This window comes from Anomalospiza imberbis, chromosome 13 (assembly GCF_031753505.1).
Source record: "Anomalospiza imberbis isolate Cuckoo-Finch-1a 21T00152 chromosome 13, ASM3175350v1, whole genome shotgun sequence".
NCBI classification, from domain to species: domain Eukaryota; kingdom Metazoa; phylum Chordata; class Aves; order Passeriformes; family Viduidae; genus Anomalospiza; species Anomalospiza imberbis.
This window is the reverse complement of record NC_089693.1, coordinates 4,055,088-4,078,846: the sequence shown is the minus strand read 5'-3', so window position 1 is coordinate 4,078,846 and position 23,759 is coordinate 4,055,088. Positions and strand designations below refer to the sequence as shown.

The following is a 23,759-nucleotide window of genomic DNA, read 5'->3' as shown; positions in this document are numbered from 1 at the left end:
CCCTTAACATCTTCACTGCAGTCTTAGCAGACTACATTTCATCACTGCCCGCTACAGCTTTAACAAAAACAAGTTGTTTTAATTAAAAAGTGGCTACAAAGCCTGAAACCCTAAGTGATGGACAGACAGACAGACAGACATTCTGACTGAAGGCTCCTCAGTTTCATTGCTGTGCCACTCTGTAGCAAAGATCTGTCTCCTGAGTGGCAAGAAGCGAGATCCATTTGATGTCTGTGGTTATCTGCCACTCAGATTCAAGTCATTCCAAATGATCCCCAGTGCCACACTCCAGGGCTCTTTCCCTGCCACGAGGGGCTGTGTGCATCCCATCTCCAGACATTTACAGTGTGTAACTGGAGCTGTCTGGTAATGCTCTACATATGGGCTTGAAAGAACATTATTGACAGCATATTGCTTAAACTGGGTGAGCAGCTACTTCTCAACCTGCTTTCAACCTCATAATTCAGCAGTGTCCAAATTAATTTTATGATAATCTCATGCATCAATAAATTCAACTCACAGGTGGCTGACAGAACCCAAGATTTTGAAAATTATGTGCATTCCTCTTCAGGGAACAGACACGGGCAGAAGCAAAGGCTTGATTGCAGGCTGTGTATTTTTAGACACGTTAATTAAATCTGCCACATCATTTTAGATAGATGGCTCTGCAACTTTAATCCCAAGGTGCTGCCTTTCAGAGGGATTCCTGCGGGAGTCAATTATATTTTGTTTGCACAGTGTTAACAGGTGGAACCTGCAACTCTAAACTCTGGGCATGGAAATGAAAATCCAAAGAGCAAATTCTATTCACTTTGCTAAAACAATTGTAATTGCAAGCAAACATCCACAAGCCTCCTTGGGATAAATTTCCTTTCCCAAACTCTTCAGAAATATGGTTTTCCCATCTATCCAACAGCCTGGCACAAAGAAAACTAGGATTGGCTCCCCATTTTCTCCCCTAACCTTACTGCTTTTTGTTTCTTATAGAATCATAGACTGGTTTGGGTTGGGAGGGACCTTACAGACCATCTTGTTCCACCCCCCTGACATGGGCAGGAACACCTTCCACTGTTCCAGGGTGCTCCAAGCCCTGTCCAACCTGGCCTTGGGCACTTCCAGGGATGGGGCAGCCCCAGCTTCTCCAGGCAATCTCTCTGCCAACATTCAAGCCTTCCCTCAGAGCCCTGGGCAACTGCTGAATTATCTCAGTCAGCAAATTCCAGTGAGGCTGAGGAACCTTTAAAATAGAGATGGAGATCTCAGGCATGATATTTTTCACACATCAGTGAAGCTCTGCATACAGTAAGCTGGAATATATAGGCCTGGCAGCAAAAACTGCCATTGAAAGAGATATCTGTCCATTTGTTGGGATTTTTGTCTTCTCCCTCCACAGAGGTCCACCAAAGGCCACAGTGTCCCTCATCACCTCCCCAGGTACCACACAGCCCTTTTGTGGATATTGCATTACAAAGTTTCCACGTTGCTTTCCCACTGCCACAGAAAGACAGGTGACAGAATGTAGGTGACAGGATCACTTCCCAGAGACGCCTCTTGCTCTCCAGAGCTCTCTTTTTACCATCCAAAGGTTTTTAGCATATCAGGTCTATCAGAAAGCTGGCCAGGGGTCACCCTTATCAGCAAGTTATCTGGGCTGATTTATAAATTATGACAAACAACCCTTTCAGACCCAGAGTCCAAATACCCCAAGAGGCTGTTTGAGGAAGGGAAAGGAGATTTGGAGCACAGGTGTCATTATCTTATCAGCTCTGTTGTAATTCTGCTAAGCTTCCTTTCTTAGGGTTTATTTTACCAAGGTTTCTCCATACTTAGACCTCAGTTCTGCATCATTTTGGTTGCACATCAAAGGGTGAGTCAAAAGCTTCATGGGGAAGGGAGGTGCATACGTGCAAAAACAAATGTCAAGTCCTCTGTACTTCATTGACTTTGGGATCTGAGTGGCATGAAAAAGCAGAACAAAGCCATGGGAGTAAAGCATCCAGCCAGATCACATCTGTCTTCACACTCAGATTCCCACAGAGGTACCTGAAAACCCCAGGAAAAATGTCATTTCAATCTAAATCTTAGAAAGAAGAATGAGAATGAAACTGCAAGTCTGTTTCACTTGTAGTATGATTCCAGGCAACTTCCTGGCTCTCATTTATTATCAACACTGAAGAGTGAGGCCCACACCACTGAGGTTCACTCCACTGAATGGATTTTTATTCCCATTTCACACAGCACCTGAAGCTGGGTTTGATTCATTAGAGACAGGAGACCTGGCTTAGATTTTAGGACTGAGCCACATCTCTGTTCTGCACCTTAAGTGAAACAGGAATATCGTCTGGAAGAAGCTCCTTTGAATTGCTTTCTCTGTCTCTGGTGGAAGGGCACTCACTCTACTGACAGATGGAGCTTATTTAATTTAATAATGGCTGATTTTAATCAGACTTAGAGTTCATAGCAATTAGCAATTAAGTCCTCAGTTTCTGCAGAGGTCGTCAGTGGTGTCTCTCACAGACAGCTGGGTGAGACGTGGGGGGTGCAGGGAGGTGGCAGCCAACCCAGGCTGGCCTGTGTGCCTGGATCGGGGAGCACCACATGCTCCCTGCACCCTGTTTGAGGACAGCGAGCCTCAGAAATGGTCAATTCAGTGAAAAGTGCTGCCCTCACCCAAAAACATCCTGCACTGGGGTGGTTTCCTGAGCACACACTCCTGACAACCCACACAGGAAACTGATGCCGAGAATCTCTGCAGTGAAAATGCAACTTTGCAAGTGCTTGTGAGCTTTAGCTGTTTGTGTGTTTATACACAGCATCCTGCACCCAGGTTTGTGCTGCAGAGTCAATGGACACCTGAGGCCACACTTAACCTGCTCAGTGTGCCACAGACAGCACAGCTAGACACAGAATCAAGAAAAGGAAGCGTGAGAGTCACACTTCTGCACCGAAAAATCCCAGCAGGCTTTGTGGAACTGCTAAAAAAAAACAAAACCTAACACAAGCTACAGGTGTTTTCAGAAGCTGATCAACTCAAACCCAGAGGTCAATTTCTTAGATGTCTTAGCAGCAGTGGCAAAGTGACCTGCCTAAATCATCACATCAGTTGTTGTCCTGCCTGGCCCCCTGACGCTCACTTCTCTCTGGTTTGAATAGCTTCCCAATACTTCTGCTGTTACAGTCAATGAAAAAAAAAACCCACCAAAATTCAAGACCAAGGAGGCAGCTTCTGAAATAACAAATGACAGAAATTACTGTCCCAAAGAGAATATGACAAAAAACAACAGTGAGGACTGTACATACCATAAATTTTCTCCCTGTTTTCCCACTACAGCAATAATATTAAGATTAATGTCCACAAATCTGAGTATTTCAAATGCCTGAGGGTGAGGGGAGTAGTAAAGCTGACCTGTATGTTTGCCAAGTCTTTGATTCCTGCATTATGCTTCCAACAGCTTATGAAAGATGTAATACAAAGCTCTACATGGCAAACTGCATTCTATTTTTCCAGCATTCAGCACAATTCAAAGCATAGAAACAAAGTGCAAGGTGGCATTTTCCCCTAAAACAACAGCAAAAGGAAATCTTATTTCTGCTGCCTTGCTCCCCTTCTGGGAAGACAAGGAGGTGCTGTTGTCCCATTAAGCCGCCTGTCCACCTTTTCAGATAAGGCCAGCTCCCCTCTTGAATTTGCATGTGAAAATTACCCTGCTCAGCTCTGGGAATGATGCTCGTAGGTGTAAAGAGAGGAGCTTTGCTGCTTTGAAGTTTGCAAGGCAGCGAGGATGAAGGCGGGAATTAACTCAATACCTATTACAGCTCCTGCTCTCCTCCACGTCAGACTTTTGAACGTGGCACGGAAACACACTGAACAGCCAGGTTACACTTCTTTTTGCCATCCAGAGCCCTCAAAGAGAGGAGACGAAAGCTCTGTTTGTTCCTGGAGCCCAGCCTTTCCTCTGAGCTGTCTGTTACTGACTCAGGCTTGTGTTGGAAGAACACATCTTCAGAGAAGTGCCAACATCAAACACACCAGAGATTTTACAGGTACACACATTGAGGCCTCTTCTGAAGTGCTGTTTCCCAAAGAAAGCACGACCAGGGAAAGCACTGGAATATTTTAATAGTAAGAGGGGCACTCACATTCTTCTCTGGGCTGCTGTAAAATACGGGCTAACCTTTCTCTTTTTAATTTTCTGTTGCTAATGGCTTCTTAATTACCATCACAAAATTGTAACTTGGATCCTCCACCAGGAAATCACTTAAGCATGCACTTAACTCCTTCATTTAAACAAGCAAGCAAACAAAAAAGCTTTGCTTCACACCATTACTGAAATAGCTAGTTATGCCCTTCCCCAAAGAGAGGATCCAGTGCCAAAACCAGCCCTGAAATCCACCACCTCTGGAGCCAAAGGCACCAGTTAAAAGCTCTGGGCAGCAGAGAGGAGAGGGAAGCACATCCCCAGGCTGTGGGTTGCATTCACTCTCATGGTGGGCAGCTGTCAGGTGGACCTTGTTGGTCCCCCAGCCCAACCCACTCTCTTCTGCAGGACTCAGAAACTTAATATATAGAGCCCTGGCCAGGATGCACCTCACTTTCTGAACTTGCTGTCCTATTTTCTTGAGGACCTCTTCATTGCTCCAGAATGGATATCAGTCTTCTGGTGCTCTCTCTACTTGATAAATGCCACTCAGATAAGGCCATCTAAAAAATAGCTCAGAAAGGCTTTGGCATTTTTCTCTCCCAGACCCTGAGTGCTCAGTGCACTTTCAGCTGTAACTTATACACACACAAACAATTATGTCTCAAGCAGATGAGAAAATGAAACCATACAGAAGGAAAACAAAATTATTCCTCAGTATTTTAATAATGATCAAAGGAAAACGTGCTGAAACACTGCCCAAAATCAGGAATTATCTGCCAGAAACTGACCACTTGCTGCCTTCTACTTTGCTCAGTGTTTGCTCTAACCCATCCCAAGGTCCTCTCTGAAGGCTCTTTGGGAATATCATTCCTGGAGGATTAGATGGCTTCTTGCTGGCAGCCCATCCTTCTTGGCCATTATTTGCTTATTTGTTCTCATGTTTATCTTTGATGTGCTCCTGACAGCAGCTAGAGTCAGGCCCTAATGTTGATGAGCTGAAGGAGATGAGCTCTTTTGATCTTCCCATGCAGGCTTAGCAATTGCTGCCAGATAAGGACTTTGAAGGTCGCAGCAGGATGGATGTGAAGCCTGTGCCTCACCCAGATGTGTGTCTCTTACAGCCCCCAGCTACACCAGCAGGATATTTGGGTCATGCGTTTGTGGAGACTTATGACCACTCACCCTCTGAGTCCTGGCTGTTATCTAAGTTAGTGATCACCTATCAGCAGCAATCTTTAACCAGGGTGTGGAAATAGGAGGTTAAACTGAACCAAGGGCAGATAACAGAACGGGACCATGGTAAATTCACAAAGAAAGCGATTTAAATAGTCAGGCTGAGCATCCAGCTTAAAATCCACACTGACACCTACTGAAACACTGACAGCAGACAGCCTTTTCCCTTTGCTAGCAGAATGGCACATGTTCGGAGAGCTCTCAAGGCCGAAATTCACTTCTTCAGATTGGCTAATTTGAGTTGGCCCGTTAAGTATTCCTGAAACAGTCTTAGATAGTCAATTGTAATCTAGAAATGTTCTGAAGAACATTTCCAGCAGGAATCCTTGAAATAAACTGCAGTAAAAAGAGAAAATGGTAGTCCATAATAGAACCACTCCATCCAATATAATAGAAAATAAAGCATAATCAGTGATGTGAAGAGTGACACACTGTACTAAGCACCACGCATTACTCATTCTCTTCAAGTGATCAAAATTGCCAGGATTCTCTCATGGCTAGAGACCAAACAACCCCATAAAGAAACTGCTGAATATCAAGAGGGAGATTTTTCTCTACCAAGAAAAACACCTTGGCGGCATTAGAGTCTTGCAGCCTGAATCTTAAAGGCTGCAGACAATATTCAAAGGAACAATTTTCCATTCGATGATGGCCACGAGTGAGTCCCATTACACCTCTGAAGCAGCTTCCCAGCCTCCAGGCCTCGCCAGAGGAGCATTTCTGGAACATAAGAGAATGAGGAACATTAAGCTCAGAGTGAGAGTAAATCTACCTGATGTATGGTTAAACTTGTCAAGCCTTTGTGACGAATCCCCGGTACCTGACCCCAGCGCGCGTCGCCGTTGTCAGAGAGCAGCTCTGGTGGCAGAGTTTGCTCTCCCTGCCTTTAGAACAGTGCACATGTAAATCTTGTTAGTGAACTAAGCATAACTAATGCTTTGTGTAAGCACTTGGGTGTATGATTTGAGTATTTAGGAATTCAGCCTCCCGAAACAAACTGGCTTTCACGTGAACCCGTTGTAGCTACTTAGTCAAGCCAGCAGTGGCTGAGCAAAGTTGGGATGTCAGGTTTTAAAGGAGAATTCCCCTGATGTCATGAAGTGATCCTGAGTAAGAAAATACAAAAAGAGATCTCATTATTTCTAAATGCTTCACACTCCAAGCTCTAAAGGCTTGCAGTTGTTGTCCCAAACAATCAGACCCTGATGTGTTCACCTGTGAGGAAGCATGCAGAGGGCTGGTGTTCCCAGGAAGCTGTTTAAAGCTGGGTGTGAAAGAGGCAGCAGGGGAAAATCCCCCTCTTCTTCCTCCTCCTCCTCCTGAGAACAAATGAAACATCTAATTGAGAGAGCATCCCGGAGCAACTGGGTCCCTTCAGTGTTGAGCAAGAGCTTATTCCAACATCAAAGTGACTGTGTATGAGCCAGCCTTTGGTGTTCCTGTTCCTTAAAGAACTGTAAGCAGAAAGCAACAGGGGATATAAGAAAGTCTACAGAACCTCTGATATAAGCTGTGAGAATCTTCAGGATTTACTGTCAGAGATAACTTAGGGCCTGATTTTCCCACTATATGGATGCCTTGAGGAGCTTAAGCCATCAGCACAGCTCCACAGTTTCTTCACAGTAGAATAAATATTTCCTCAGCACATGTGAAAACTTGCACTGGAAAGACTTTGTTATGTTGTTAGAGCAAAGCTTGAAAGGCTTAAAGGTCCTGCCAAAACTGAGGAGAACAGACAGATTTTCAAGCCAAGTATGAATTTCTCCCAGAGCTTTGGTAACAGTGGCAGCAAAGACACAAGGGTTATTGATGTGTTAGAAACCACAGACCTGCCTGAGAATGGTCACAGAGGAATTAAGCATTTCTCTCCCTCATAAAGGTAAAGAGATAATAGCCTAGTTGAAGATGATGAGATCAATCTGCCCAGTGCAGGCAGCATGGGCCGAAAACAGGAGGAGCTGGAGACTTGTTACTAACTTAGCAGACACCTGAAAATACAGCACAGCAGAGAGGAAACAGCCCAGGAATCCCGTGCTCAGAGATGGGGCAGGGTTTGTTTAGACTTGAGAAAAAGAGGCTCAGCGAAGACCTTATCACCCTCTACAACTCCTTGAAAGAAGATTGTAGCCAGATGGGGATTGGCCTCTTCTCCCAGGTAAAGAGGGATGGAAGAAGAATTGGCCTCAAGTTGTGCCAGGAAAGGTTTAGATTGCATATTAGGAAAAATTTTGTCACCAAAAGAGTTGTCAAGCATTGGAACAGACTGCCCAAGGCAGTGTTGGAGTGACCACCCCTGGGGGGATTTGAAAGGTGTATCTAAGTCACCTGTGTGAATTACCCCAAACCTGAGCATCTCACAGTCTGCAATGCATGAACTGTCAAATATTCCTGTAAGGTAGGGAAAGGATGGTTTGCCAACAAGAAAAGGAGGCACAGAAATGATCTTTGCAAGGCTTTCATCAAAATCAAAATTTAGCAATGCAAGTCTGCCAAAAGACAGGGAGAAGCAAAATTCTGATAGTTCCCTCAGCTAGTCCTCAAACAAGGGACTGTTATTGCTCCCATCTGGAAAATAAGATGGACTATTTATGCAGAGTTGCATTTATTTGTTGTGAGGCCACAAGCTGACAACAAAACAAAGATTAAAAAACCCAAAGCTGCTCCTCTGCTTCTCTTCCACCCCACTCAGCACCACGGAGTCCCCTGCTCTTCCCACGCTGTGACACCTGACAGGCTCAGAACCCCTCTTTGTGATTTAGCTCAAGGAGGGGATGCTCATGTTTTACATCAGGCTGCTGAAATTAATCCCTTCTTTCTCATCCTCCTAATGCACTCCAGGGCTCTCGGATCGATGGGCTCCTCCCCGGCTGGGAGCAGGAACATGTTCCCAGTTCCGCTTGGCTGTGTCCCGCTCTGCAGAGAAACAGGACTCTGTCACCCTCTTGTCATGGTAAGAGAATAACATAATTTAATCTTCCCAGGCAGTTTAAATGAAGCTGCTCTACCCTGAAATAGATACATGGGTGTACAACATGCAAAAGGCAGATCTTTCAATAAACACGTTACCCATGTCTGTCACACGCGGGGGTACTGGAGATGGCCAGGGTTGTGTTCCCCCAGCACAGAAAGCTGCCACCACATAGGAAAGGGACCAAAATGCTGCTTGTGCCACTTTGGGAGATCAGGCTGATCTGCAGATTTCCATTTCAAAGCCTTTCCTCTGGCAGAGGCCACCAAACACGACTCCCCAGTCACTTCCTCACAGAGGACAGATTATTCCCTTTCTCTCCATGCCCTCAATAAGATATTTTCCACCCTCCAACTTCCTCCTGTACATAATGCCAGCCATCTCAAACTCTTTCCAATGGAGTACTTCCACTTATTTAAACACAGGAGAAATTTTCTGGGTCTGCTCTCATCACATGACAACTCCTCATCCTAATCCTGTCTGATCATCCCTTTCCCTGTCCCACTTTGCTGCTTTGCTGTGCTGGGAACTGGGAGCAAGAATGCTCCCATGCATTTCTAGTAGAGAAATAAAATGCATAAAATATTAGTTCACAAGGATCTGGAGTTCAGAAGGATTTGATTCGTACATGACTTCACACAGATAAAATAAACTGAGCAATCCACCTTTTGCTACCCTGCACCTGTTATGCAAACTTAATTTCTGTAATTAAAAATACCCACACCTATCACAGAGAAAACAGCTGATGTGTAGAGCCCCTGGCCTGTTCCCCATGCCAGACAGTGGGCTGAGGTTCCCAGTGGGAAAGCAGGATTTTGCAGAGCTAGTGAGCCCTGACCATCCCTTGCAAGGACATACTTGCCACCAGTCTGGGGGCTTTCTAAAGATATCATTCAAATGCCATCAAAAAACTGTTACTGCAATTTCCTTCCACTTCAGCTTATAGCCAGAAAACACACTTGTCCTCTCCTGAGGAAGAAACAGAGCTGCAATCAGTTTGAAAAACTCTACATATTTCTGAGTGGAAAAGTGTTATCCCCCTTTCAACAAATACCTGTTTTCCACTACTCTAACATACACTTGTTGACAACGCTTAGATTTGGAAACAAACTCCCCTTGCCACCTGAGAGATGTAGTTTGTGAATTTGGTTACAACAGGCCAACAAATGGTGGGTTTTCAATACCAGAGAGACCCTTGGAGCAATCAGTGGCTTGTAAGAGAGTGTTTCTACCTGGTGCTTAGTGGTTTGGGGGCTTTTATACATTTGTAAGTGATTTTTGCAATTGTGGTCTTGTGGGACAAATAACACTGCTGGAACCAAGCAGCATGACTAAGTGCAACACAAACTTCTTTGCAAGTCTCTTCTGGCACAGCTGAAAATTCACCTCCAACAAGGCAGCTGTTACACAGAGCCCTTGGGCAGCTCTGGAATGAAGGCCAGGCACAGGCTCAGCTGCAAGAGCTGAAGTATGAGAGTAAATAATCTCTCTGGGGATTAAAACAGATTGCTAACTGCAGAGAGCCTCCCAGGCAGTTTTAGGGACAAGTGACCAGGGCAATTGCCCCGAGCTGTAGCCAATGAGACAGTGTGACAAAGTGCTGGTCACTCAGCGGTGCTACCTGCCTTCCCCACAGCTCAGCATCCATTCAAGCCTACAGGCAACTCCACCTAATTAAAACCCATTTTATTCTAATGGATGTGTCCTGATCATGGGCAGAACAAAACCCCCACCCAGGAGTAACAAAAGTCCCTAGTAGAAAAGTGACACTTGCACTGCTTCTCTCCCTTGTGGAGTTCAAGCACTGAAGCCCACAGCTGACCATTAGAGCATTTACTTTGGCATCCTGTATATCATCACCTCCTAAAAAATCTTGCAAATCTTGTATGGGAGCCAAAGCCTATACGTGGGAAAGCTCCTCTGCAAGAGCAGCCCCGAATATTACAAGTCCCATTCACACTGCTGACATTCGTCAGGCTCAGAAGTGATTCATGGAGGTGGTTGTGGAGAGAGAAGGGTCTGCTGAAGTGGGTCCTGATCTCACTCTTTTGAAGAATGAACAGTGACAGAAACACTAAATAAACAGCTTAGCAAGTGGCTTAGGTTCTGCCCTGCAAAGCCTGGGAGTTGCAGGTGTGGAGCACATCAAGCCCTGGGACACACAGTCCCAAATGGAGGTTGCAGAAACCTGAGCACACATCTCTGCCCACACGGTGAGAGACAGCTGGGGGGAAAGAAAAGCAAAGAACAAAAAAAAAAGTGCTGCTTTGGAGCTGCTTTGGGGGTTGCAAGAGGTTGGAGCAAAAATGTTTGTGGTGGGCGATTCACAACCTCAGTGGCTCGAGCACGGCCCTGTGGGCTGCTATTGCAGGAGCCGTGCAATAGTCATGGCCATGTTCAAACATGCTTTCTGCTCAATTATCAGAGTGTTTACAAGCAACAGAGCAGGCACAGTGCAGGAATTCAAGTTAAGGGGTTGGTCAGCCAGCCCAGTGCTGAAGAGATGGTCGTGGAGTCAAGGATGAATGAACTGCAGCAGCTCTGTGCTTCTCCATCCATCAGTGGATGGCCTCAGCTGCTGAGCTGTGGGCTCTCAGCCTGCCCTGGTCACACAGAGAGCTCTGTTAGTAGCAAATGCTGTTCCAGCTCCAGAGCATGATGAGGACAGTCAGCTCCCAACACAGAAGATGCTTCCTGACTTCCTGGTATTCATTAAATTGTCACCCAAAGCAATTGGTCAGAAATTTTCAGGCAGCACACCATGTCAGTGGAAGATCCTCCTCGGCTGAAATTTCCTGTAAACTTCCAACACATCACAGTGGGTCCATGGGCATGGATTTCAACAGCACTGCTGTATGGGAATCCTGTTCTCCTCAGGCTTTGCTAACAAAGCTGAGCTTCCAAGACCTCTGTGGAAAGGCTGAAAAAGCAGGAGCACACAGGAGCTGAGAGCCTCCAGGAGTGGCCATGGTGCAGCCATGTGGCACAGACCATCCCTGGGCATCCCATTGCCTTTTATCTCAGACATATTTTGTTCCAGAAGTTCTGGTTGTTTTTCCCTCAATCCCAACATTTTTGTGTTTCAGACATTTCTAAACTTTTGGCTTCACTTTGTGATAAAAATGACCTTTCAGAAGAAGCAGGTGAATGTATCACCAAGAAAAACATTTCAAAGACTCTGACATTTTTCATGGCAGGACATCTGTAAGGTTTCCATTGGACTTAGGGGCAAGCATTGATGCTGAACTTCTCAAAGGAGAAGGAATTCTATATTTCACACAGTAGAAGGCAGAGGACTCAACCCCAAAAGAATTTGTAGGCATTAAAGAAAAAAAAGTAAACAGAGCTAAAGATTGATAGAGCTGATGAGAAGTTGATTTTCAGAAGGAAAAATATTTCCAATTCTCTAGCCTCATCCTGCTGACATACAAGAAGCTGTATTAATTCTCAAAAAATTAAGAAAAGAATGAGGTACCTTTTATATGAAAAAGCCTGTAACTACAATAGATAGTGACCATGAATATAAATGGGAACATATACAAAATCAGGCCAGGCAAATTAGCCAGTGTTAAAAGCCTGGATATAGCCTGCACATGCCAAATATGACTCTGGAGAATCCTGTAATTGCTTTAAGGACAGGCTTAAGATACTGTAAGTGAAAGCCATCGAATATGCCAGCAAAGTACAAGCAGGCAGCTGCAGGAATATGATCATGGAGAAAATGTTTCTTTCCATCTCCATCTAGTGGGTCTGACGAGCCATTGCTTTATCCACGATGCTCTTACAGCACCACACGAGATTTAGCCTCCTTATGTAACAAGCCTTTTGCTCCCCTAATTCTTTCCCCATGGCTTTCTGCTGTTCCCCTAGCAACATCTCTCTCCCTGTCTCTCTTTTCATCACAAAAGAGTGATTCTCTAAGTTTCTCCATCTTGCTTAATAGAATTCATTGCACATTTAGGACCATTTTACAGTGAGATTTACAGCAATGTCACCAATAGAGAAAATTGTTGTAAAATAATGGTGGACAGCATTATAAAGTAGCAATAAAATCAGCAATAGTGCACAGCTGTGTATTTATGTCTGCCACCTGTTCACTTCACTTTCCTTTTTTAAGCCACCTCTAATCAGATCAACCAGTTCAGCAAAGGAATGATCTGGTAATGTTGCACTGGAAAGCAGAGGTCCAAATTTCACACAGACGGGCACAAAGAGAGAGCATTCATTGTGCCCACGTGTGCAGGCACAGACACAGAGATCATCATCACCCACATTACTCAGGAGCCACGTACCAAATAACCACCTCTACATGCAATATATGCACAAAAACATACATCCCCACAGAGACATGCACTGTAAACGTATCTGAGCACACACTGTATGCACATCTATCCATCTGGATTGGCATTCAGAGTCCTAATCCCCAGTTCCCAGACTGCAACCTGTAGATCTCATGTGGGACAAGTATTTCTTGGCTGTGTTCTACAGAAAGCTGGCTGGTCGTTGGGATAATCCCACAGTGTAAGAAGGAAAAAGAAGATGTCAGCTCAATATCCAAGCCCTAAATCATCAGCCAGTGACAGGGGGCTCAGCACATCCCCACCACTGAATGATAACCAGTGGCCAAAGGAGCTCCAGCCCAGCAGCCCTTGTGCTGGCTGCCAATGGCTGGTGAATGTGCAAACAGTAAAGCTGAAAGAGATTATTTTGTCCTTTAGTCCAATTTGGACCATCCAAGATGGGCTGCACTTAGTATTTCAGCTCCAAATATGTCTTCTGCTTAGTGCTTAAGGGCTTGCCAAGAATATCCTTCTCCTTGAGCAAATGAGAGGAGACTGAGACAGCCACTACTTGCAGAGAGCAGATTTTGTACAATTTGCTTTCCACCTCTGGCAAACATTTCTACATGCAACACTCCAGAATAATTGTGGTGGGATCTGTGAACAGCCTGGTGCATTTAGATATCCCAATTTGCTTTATGGATCATTTTGTGATGAACAAGGGCAGAACAGCCACCTTGGGTAACATCCAACCAACAGTGATAAAAGGCAGCCCTGCGTGCTGCCACCTAGGAGGGATGTGTGAAAGGGTCTGTCAAAAAACATTTGGATAAACTATCAATAACCCTTCTTGTGCAGCCCACAAAACTCTCTGGAATGGAAAGTGCATGGGCTGAATTTTAAATTCAGTCCTCTCCTGACAGAGCCAGTGCTGTGGCAAGGCACTGATGGTGGCACCTGGGGCAGTTTTGTTTGGGCTCTGCCTGTAAGAGATGCTGTCTGGTGAACACTCAGCTTTAATGATCACCTCAGAATTGGGAGGCATTTCTCACTGCAGTGTGTTACTGCAGCAGGTCCCCTCAGGGAAGGGAATGGGAGAGCACTGTGCCTGGATTGCAGTTCTTCTGAACTTCATTTAGAATCCCAACATTTTGGTTTCCTTCTAAATATTTGGTATATTTTCATTTTTATCAGAAAACTCCAGATTGTTCAAGTTTAGCAAAACCTAACCTCTTCCAGCCAAGAGGCACAGAACAATTCTTAGTGAAACAAAAATTATATCATCATACAGCAGAACACTGCATGAAAGAGCTGCTTGAAGCCATATTATCCCTGATTTTATTCATTGCTGACTCACTCACAGAGTGAGAATTAGCAAACACTTTCCTTTCTCTGCTCCTCAATTCTCCCACCCCTGCCCTAGGCATAATGAAGTTTTCTCTAACTAGGAAACTTCAAGGCTAAGTACATTAAGAGTGGTAAAACATTCTTCCCTCAGCAGCTAGATGAAAAGGATATAGAAATTAAAACAATGTATACAAGATTATTACAATGGGGATGATAATAATCCCCTTGTGGAAGTGCTGAAAAGCCACTGGATAAAGTAATTCAGTGATGACCCTAAAGCTATAACGAGCTTCTCATCTCACACAGCTTCTGCAAGGAATATAACGTGATGGGGGAAAAAGGAATGTCAGGCTTTTGTGGACTAAAGCCTGAGGGCAAATCTTTCCTTATCACAAGTTCTGCAGGTCAAAATGGGATCGAGAATCTTCGTCACTCGCAAGCGAATAATTACCCCAAAGGTGAAAGACAAGTAACTGAGGACCCATCCAAATTACACAGAGCTAGGGCAGCACAAAGCAAGAGATTTCTAATGTGGTGGTCTTTCTCATGGTTATTTGTCACAAGTGTTCCTTTATCTGATGGTTTCTGAGGAAAAGAGAAGGATCGATTCTGGCAAAGAAATCTCTACCCTGCAGTTGAATTTTCAAAGCTATGATAGATCATATGGACATTGTACAGAAATGAAAAGGAGGTCAGGAAACACATGCAGCCAAGCAGTTTGTGCTGCATTTGAGATGCACCAAGGATCAATCAAGGATAAGCTGGATACTGCACAGAAGTTAACAGGAAAGTACACAAAGCAATAATGAAGCACTCACTTCAAAAGCACAATGCCATTCCTGTCCACAGAGGCGCTCAGATTCAAACTGAAGTTTGCATAAAGCTTGTGAGGAGTGTATGTGGGCAAGAAGGGGGATATGGAAATTAAAAATGACCAATTTCTACTATTTAAATGTCATCACTCAAAAGTCTGTAGGAGGAAAAAAGTAATCTTCCTCACTGCTCCTAACAAGAACTTCCTTAATGCAAAAACCTTGATTTTTAAAAATTTTGTTTTCAAATTTGAAATTATTATAGCCACTTTAGATTCAGCCATCTCTTTTCTGCACTAAGTTAGCTCACCGGTTCAAAGGTTCAAAGGTACATGTTCAAAGGTACATTAAAAAAAAAAAATCAATGAAATTCATTTTTCCATAATCCCTAATCTTTAAACACCATTCCTTAGACAGACAGCAAGTGACCTGACCAATTTCAACCACGTAATGTGCTCGACTCCTGCTCACTGGGGCCTCCTCTTGTGCACATTAGACCACATTAGGTGCACAGCACTGGGGATGAGCAGAGCATCAGAAGATGGCTAAACCGTCCACAAAGCAGATGATAAAAGGAAATTTAATGCTGAGTTCCATAGCTGCCAGCACCTGTGACACAGCACAGCTTGTGACAAGATGCTGCTCCACGTTAGCAAGTCACAGTATTGGCACTATTTTATTTGGCTGCTGCAGAGGCAGCCCTTCAAAGCTGAGTTCAATATCAACCATTTTTAGAAGCAACATCACAGTGAAGAAGAGCAGCTTCAGCTTTGGAGTCAGGTCATGAACACACTTCTCCAGCCACACACCCAAAAGTGGAGGCACAGCTACAGCTGGAAGTGGGGCCCAGGTGTTCATTTCCCCCAGGTCTCCCAAATTATTTACTGACACTAGAAGATGGTCTGGCCAGGAACAGATGAGTAAATGTTGCACCCTGGGCGTTTTGTCATTCCAATCATGTTCTGAATGAGCGTGACATCATTTGGCAGGCGAGACCCTGAGGGAAGGAAAGAGCTAACAACTCTCACATGCCAAGGACCTGATTCACCCCTGCTTTGCACCAGCTTTCTGTACCACTGCACTTCAGTCAAAACCTGTGTGAATCAGACCTGTGGTTTTTGTCAGGGATCTGGCTGGCTGGATATATCTCAAATAAAATGCAACATGGAGTTTCTAATGGTGCTTCTGCCATCATGGATGAAAACTTAGACGCGTCTTCAGATGGGTCTGAAAGGGACAGATCTCCCCCTGATGTAACGTCACCACGCTGCTGAAGGCAATGGAGTCTGGATCTGCCTTAGGGACTCCAGGGATCACTTAACTCAGTCACCTTCATCCCTCTGTTTAGCTCCTTCTCCACTACATTTTTTCCTACCTTGTCAAAAGCTACAGGTCTTGTCTTGCCAGCACAAGCCAAGGGTCACAACTTCAGCTACTGCAAAAAAAAAAAAAAAAAAATGCAAGGGTTTCCCTTTTTTTTTTCCCTCTGGAAACTTCTCAGCACACAACGGGTTGTCTTCAAGGACCTCTCCTGTCCTGCAGGGCTGACTATCCTTTGAGCCATGTCAGAAACACAAGAAATGCCTGAAACCATCCTGAGGTAACAAGGAGGAACCTGACAGATTTCAATGAACCTGATGAATCCCCATTACCAGGCTTGCACTAGGAACACAAAAGCCCCCAAACAGTAAAACTTACAGAAACTTGGTGTAACCCAAAACTAAAACACAAAGAGCAAGGGACAGGATCACCCAGCAAAGAGAAGGGAACATTTATATGAGAACTGCTACCAAAAGCCACACACACCCTGAAATGCACCACATGCACCAAGATGTCACCCAGTAGCATGGGTTTGCTGTCATTCCCCTCCCAGATGTAACTGGAGCTCTGACTCAATTCTCTCTCTTCCTTTTCCCATTCATTGGGAATCTGAGCTACACAGAGATCTTGGCCTGATTTGCAGCATTTAGCAAAGATCTGTCTGTCTGCAAGTGCTATGTCAGGGTATTTGCTGTAGGTATTAGGCAGTTAGTCATCCCTGCTGCTGAGCCTGCAGCCATATTTCTACAACTTCAAAGCCCTTATGAAGAATAATATCTTTTGGCTAATTAAATCAGGATATAATGTAACAAAGGTTTTTTTTTTTTTCCTTCTCTTCCTTGAGTTTCTGCTTTCATAACCTAATCAGGCATTTTACTGGGTGAAACATCTCTATTAAGTCTCATCTCTCAGCCACATGATACAAAAACAGGATGATAATTGAGGCTGCATAATTGATGTGCGCAATGACAGAATATAGAAAAGGGCTCCATTAGCCAGGTCACATCATTAGCATACATTACGTTCAACAAGATTGCTCTCTTCACCTCCTATTTATTAATGGGTTAATCCAGTCCCATCAGCCTGAATACATCATTGTTTAGGTCCTTTCCTGTAAGATACAGCAGCTCAGTTTGACATTAGGGAAGAATTGCTACCGAGGGCAATAAAATCCTGGCAGTGTCAGCGGTGCAGTGGTGCTGTTTGCAGAAGCCCTTGGCTCCCCAAGAAGCCAAGGATGTCATCAAGTCTGCAGCACCAACATGCCCTTGGCAGCTCAGGCCTAAGCAGAGAGGGAGCTCCTTCAAGGACACATGAGCTGTTGCCAGAGCAGACCACATTTGAACTCCTGAATGATCCCACTCTCTATTCTGTCTTCAATTTCCTGTCTGGATTACCACATTTCTCAGGGAGTTTACTTCCTCTCCAACTGTCATTGACATAGAGAAGCATTAGCTGCTGTTTAAAATGAAAATCAAAGCCAAAATAATGTTTAAATATCATACAAGTTCTGCCTCCCTACAGTGGTGAGGATGCCTGGTTATTTCACTGCCTGCCTCTTGGGGTGAACCTGCCCCAAGAATTTGCTGCGGGGTCAACCACAGCTACCCGTCATCCCAAAATCTGTGAGGAGTTCACATCTGCTAGCACTGATGCAAAGGTAGAAGCCTGGTCTCCCACAGTGCTCTGACAGCCAGTGGAGGGAAATGCTGTTCCTGAAGACAAACAAGAAAAACCTGGTGCAGTGGGGGAGTTTTCTACTTCAGTTATATCATGATGCTAAAGAAACTGGCCTTACAAATTTGGCATTTATTGAAGTGCCTTAGATTTACCTGTATGAACAGCCATGATTCATTTCCTGAGCATGGGTGTCCAGAGAACTGATGGCCTTAGTGGAATATTTCAACTGTAACAAACAAAAAATGAAACGGGATCCCTGCTCTAGGGCTCTCCAGGTCACTGCCTGCCACTTCCTGCCCTGTGCCTGGTTACAAAGTCCCTTGGGACTTCAAACCTGCCAGTTCAGAGTCAAGTCCTCTGTCATTTCCATGGAATTGATGCCCAACCCCTGGAAGTGTTCAAGGCCAGGTTGGGTGGGGGTCTGAGCACCCTGATCCAGTGTGTGGCATCACTGCTTATGGTGGGGGGGTGAACTAGGTGGTCCCTACAGTCCCTTCTTACCCAAACCATTCTGTGATTCTCTAAAGCCCTGGCCAGCTGAAATGTTCATTCCTGAGCTATCTTTTTGGCAATAACCTGTGCAGGATGCCCCAAAGTGCTGCCATTTTTGTATCTATCCAGTCCACTCTTTCAGCACTTGGAGAAGTCAGTTGTGCTCAGAGCTCCCTCGTGCTAGACACGAGATGGGTAGATAAAGAACAGCAGAAAGCAAACACTGTTATTCTCATTTTACACCTTGGTTCAAATAAAAAACCTACATGACTTGTCTAGTCACGTAGGAAGTCTATAAAAGTCTATAAAAGAATCAAGCAGGTATTTTTGATTGTAGCCATGCTCCTCACCTTGGCAATAATTACCCACTTTCCTCTCCTGGCCTGTCAGGCTCCACTCCACCAGCAACAGAACAGAACCAGTGAAGCCAGGCTTAGACACGATTCACTTACTGCTCCTTCAGGAAGATCACAGTCATCATAAATTGACATTTTCTAATTCTGGGGATCTGCAGATGAACCTATTGTGTTGCTTGTCTGAGTGACACCTCTGCAACACAGACACTTCTGAGACCCCACAGTTAATCATCATGCCAGGTGCTCTTCTGCCAAACAGTGCAGCCTGCTCGACTTTGCTGCTCGAGGAGAGGCACAAGCCCTTCTCATTCTCTTACCTCATTCAGAAAATGTCACAGCAAGACTGTGCTGGAAGCTGGTGATGCATTGATATATTTACCAGCATATCATCATCAGTACTGAGGCTGAGACATGAACATAATCAATCTGCTGCACTGGATCTCTCAGACATGTTAGAGTTATGTTAATAAGACAGCAGGTTGTCAGCTTTTCCTGTGAAGTACCAGAGTATTTTCTTTTAACACCTAATAGTAGCAATTCGGAGTTCAGAAGCTCTGGAATAAAATAAATGCTTGTACCTCTTAAATAGCCTTTCACTCATACTGCTTTTCTCAGAGCTGGTGTGGGATACAGCACAAAATAATTACTCCGGAGACCACCAGAGCAAAGCTCTCATAACAACAAGCAAATGGAGCTTTCCACCTACCCAAGATGCTAAATTAAACCATATAGAGTCCACAGAAGTCCTCAAGTGCCATTGTAAAGTAAAGAGGAATTTTTATAGTCCTGCTTTAAATGAAGTGGGCATTGCCATTCCAGCTGGTATAAACAGGGAAAGGAGGATCAAAAATCCTCTTTGTTGCTGGACCCTCTCTCCAAGTCCTAGGTCGCAAAACTGATAAAGCTGTTTTTCTACAAAAAATATTATCCTACATTCAGCTGGGATAAAATGTTTATTTTTTTAATATTTATTTTTAATGCGTATCATTTAAATAATTTTCATTCTGGTTTTCCCCAAAGATAGTTCATATCCAAAGCCAAATAAATCCTCATTGGAAATATTTTCCCTGTCAAAACTCTCTAATTATCAGACCTAAAATCAAAATCAGCATAAAATAGCACAGTCTAATTTCACACCTCATCCTTGTGAATTGATTCAAATCTTGCCTAGGCCAGCTGATGGCCAGGGAACTGCCCCAGGGATGCCCAGCACCATCCATGGAGCCCCCAGCACTCCTTGAACACCCAAACTACAGGCCCTGCTCTGGCTCACGACAGGATTACTCAGCAAATTCTGGCTGATTTGCATGACCAGGGCCTGACTGTGAAAAAATTCATTATCTGGAGATTTGGCTCGTCCTAGGAAGGGCAGATTGGGGTGCTGAGTGCCAGTCCTGTAAATAACCATATCCCTGACAGCACTGTCTGCAGCAGAGAACCAGGGAGGCTGGATCACAGCTCCATCTGCCTTCTCCCCTCTTCTGAAAGGCACAAGCAACCAAGACTATTTATTTTCCCAAGTGCACAAGATCCCATGGACTCCCAGCCTGGAGGTAGCTATAAGGGGTCAGGGTTTCTTAGTGCCACACTGAGTCAGGTTTCAGTCCTAGGAGAGGGATTTTAATCTCGGGTAAGGTCAGCACAGCTTACTGAGAGAGGAAAAAAAAAATAAAAAGAGAAAGGAAAGGGCTCTTTTAATTGCATTAATTATGATACATTCTCTTTTGTTTCTGATGACTGTTGCATTTTAGGATCCAGGAATGGTATCACTGAATTTTAATCAGAGATCTGAACAAGCTACTGAAATATGATTAGTTCTTCTATCTGACACTGTGATTACTGCTTAGGAGACATCTGCTGCTGCATAAAATCAAATCTTCCCTTTCTGTCTTCCACTGTGACAATGCCAGAGCTTTTCTCTTTTTTTTCAAGGAGGTGGAGATGATCTCAAGGAGCACACCAGGAAGGCAGCCCAGCCCAGCCTTTGGCTGAGGAGCACTCGGACACACCCTGTGATGGTTTTTGCCCTCTGCAGAGCCCTGGGCTGACAGATTGCCCATTTTCACGGCAGGAACACAGCTTTATCTCTCTCTCTCTCTGTGCATTTGCATGCACAGGATGTGGCCCTTCCCTGTACTGCAGTGGGGCTGCCAACCCTTCCCATTGTCCTTTTGACACCTGGTCACAGGAATCTCCATCAGCCTCCAGCTGGGTCTCCACTCCTTCAAAACAAAACGTGTCCCTCTCCTCTGTGCAGGTGAAAAGGCCTTTTTTCAGGATGGCTTCATCAGAGGGCAGATGGTGGCTTTAGGCTACCCCTCAAAAGGCTGATGGAGTGAGGTGCTGCTCTCACAGTCCTGGGTGAGAGCAGCACTCAGCACCTTGCAGAGACACAATCCAGAAAATGAAGGCAGCAGCAGAGGGGGGAAGAGAGGGAGAGAGGAAAAGTAAAAGAAAAATAAAAAAAAAAAACCCAGGAAAGAAATCAAGAAAAAAAAAAAAGTAATATTTTCACATCTGACCTCAAAGCTGCTGGGACTGCTGTGAGGTATTTTTCCCACTCAGGTTAGTCTGCTCTAAAAGGCTGTGGGCATCAAAGAGAAAACATTATAAAATATCTGTCTTCCGCTCGCCTGCATTTTGCCTGTAATAGGTCTCCCACTTAGACTGTTATTTTTTCCCCCCCCTCATCTCAACATAGAACAGAGGACGGCTGCTCACCAGGCTCATTAATATGCATAAAGTGCAGTATAATTAGTTGCCACAGGTAACCCTTCTATAACTGTGTGAATTGAGCTAATGTGCAAATATACGAAGCACTGCAAGTGGGACGGTGTAAGTAAAAGTCCCCCATTTCATAAAAGGAAATATTTGAATAATATGCAAATGCACTGGATGTTATTAACAGGATGTCAAGGTTTGACAGTCCATGTTATTGTGGAAATAAATGAGTTTTGACACAAATAACTTAGATATGCATTGATTTTTTGAGCAAACGTTGTAATGAGATGTTATGTATTGTAGTGCAGGTTTATACAGATTTTGATGACTATTAGGGGAAAACATAACAGTGGATCAATTATTAATGTATTCATTAATATGCTCCAATGTGTAACAATAATTATTTTCTTTCTTTTCTCCCCCCTCCCTTCAAAATGCAGTTCCTCTTGCATTTTTAATATACCTGCTTGCGATTATATGAAGCAGAGTCAATACAGCATTCAAATCACAGGCGTCAGGGAAGATGAACTGTACCTAACCACTGCTGACAAACACTACCCAAATGCTCCTTATACTCTGCATTTCTTCATTATAACTCCCCAGAGGAGGCATTAGCTTCTGCTCTTTCAAGGAACCCAGTTTACATACTGAAGCTCATCAGCAGGTCAACAGTTCCTAATGTTGGTCAGTGAGCTTATGTGAATTTCCATTGTGCTGGCATTTGCTCCTGAGAGGCAGTGGGAAGAAGCATCCAGAAAGCATTCAATGCCTAAGGACAAACATCTGCTGAAATGGTTTGCTGGCCAAGTTCACCAACAGGGGAATCTGCAGTTGATCCATTCTGCTGAACCTGCCAGATGTCCCTGTTTTGTGCCATCTCGTCCTGATTTCTAAAAGGATTGTCATCGAGTCCCTGTAGGCGCCGTGGAGTCCTGCATGGGAGGACAGTCAGAGCCCTGCTCACTGCTCCCGCTGCCACACTCCAAGGAGTGCTCCAGAGGGCATTGGTGCCTGGAGGGGGACAGGTACATCAGCATGGGCAGCTCAGCAGCAAGAAATCCTGAGCTGAAGTGGCACACACTCAGTTCAGCTGGTTTGGGCTTTGCTGTAATGCTGGAACTGCACAGTCATTTGCACTGGTGCAGAGGTGATGCAGGAGGTGTGGAATTCTCCTTCACCACAATGGCTAGAGGAAGGTGTCCCAAAGGGCCAACCCCCTTTTAAGGAGGACGATAAATAACTGAGCCTTCATTTCATTAGGATATTAATTGCTCTGTCAATTGAAAAAAAAAAAAAAAAAAGAACCAAAAAAAGGCAAACCTAACTTATCTGTGTAGTAAATCTTAATGATCTGTGGGATCTTCTCTAATATTCTCAGGTTAAGATGTTCTGGCCTTAAAAGGTTACACCATAAGATGATCACAGAAGGGAAGCCGTATATCTTTTTCCCAATCATTTCAGAAACTGTAACAAAGCAGCAGTTGTTCTGAAAGGTGGCCATCTGAAGACAACTAGTCAAGCCCCTGAGTTTTCTCCTTGGAAATTGCGTCAAGAGAAATTGTATTATTTGGGGGGTGGTCAAGAAAGGTTCTTTTCTCAGGGTAATCTGGCAAGTACTGTTGAGAGGGTTTGGATTCTTATAAAATATGGGCACAATCCACTTCTTGCTCCACCTGAAAATGTAAAAAACTCCCCAACTTTACAGGAATACAGGACACAGAAAGCTTGGCCCCTCCAGGAATCTTTCCTGCCACACAGGAGAGCTCCTTGTTGTTCAGTATGTTGTTAAAAGGTTCTGGGAGATGTATTCTGGCCTGCAGAGTGGGGAGGTAAATAAAAATACTCTCCTGCCTTCTCTCCACAGTAGATGGGATTCATCTCACTTTAGCTCAGCTAACAGCCTGTCCATGGTGATTCATCCCAAATAACCAAACTTGCCTCCAGACAGCCCTGTCCCTCTCCACTGGCAATAAGTGAAGCCTGGATGAATAGGCTCCAACTTTCAGACAAGTTTCTTGTATGGCAGCTGAACTCAATAACCCAACAGCTGCCTAGACCCTTGGGAACTATGGCAGGGAAATATCTCTAAGCTTACCTGTGATTAAAAAATATTGCACGAGGACCTAAGAAAAACTGAATAGTTCATCAAGACCTTTATAATTTTTGCACTTTCTCAGAGTAACCTGAGACAGAAGTTACCCTTGGAACACCAAATGTTTCCCCATGGTTCTACAGGAGCAGGCACACTGTCAATTTAGTGCTGCCCTGTGGACCACCATGACTAGGTCTAGCTGCTTTTAAACTGGGACATGAACAAGTCAATGCTGGAGGCAAGAAGGCAAAATAACCACAGAGAAGCAATCTAAGTCTGGATACCCCAAGTTGTGAAAGCACAAAAAGAAATACAA

The 23,759-nt window shown here is 44.4% G+C and overlaps 1 long non-coding RNA gene across 3 annotated transcripts in view; it reads right to left on the bottom strand.

The window, feature by feature from the left end:
* The window catches only part of LOC137481752 (uncharacterized), a 79,760-nt gene that overhangs the window by 20,846 nt on the left and 35,155 nt on the right, over positions 1–23,759 (bottom strand). The window contains exon 3 of one of the 3 annotated variants that reach the window (XR_011003642.1): positions 21,142–21,214. The exons of the other annotated variants lie outside the window; for them this stretch is intronic. This is a non-coding gene — a long non-coding RNA (uncharacterized lncRNA). Of the gene's footprint in view, positions 1–21,141; positions 21,215–23,759 lie in introns of those variants that run through there. 3 annotated transcript variants of the gene reach the window in all.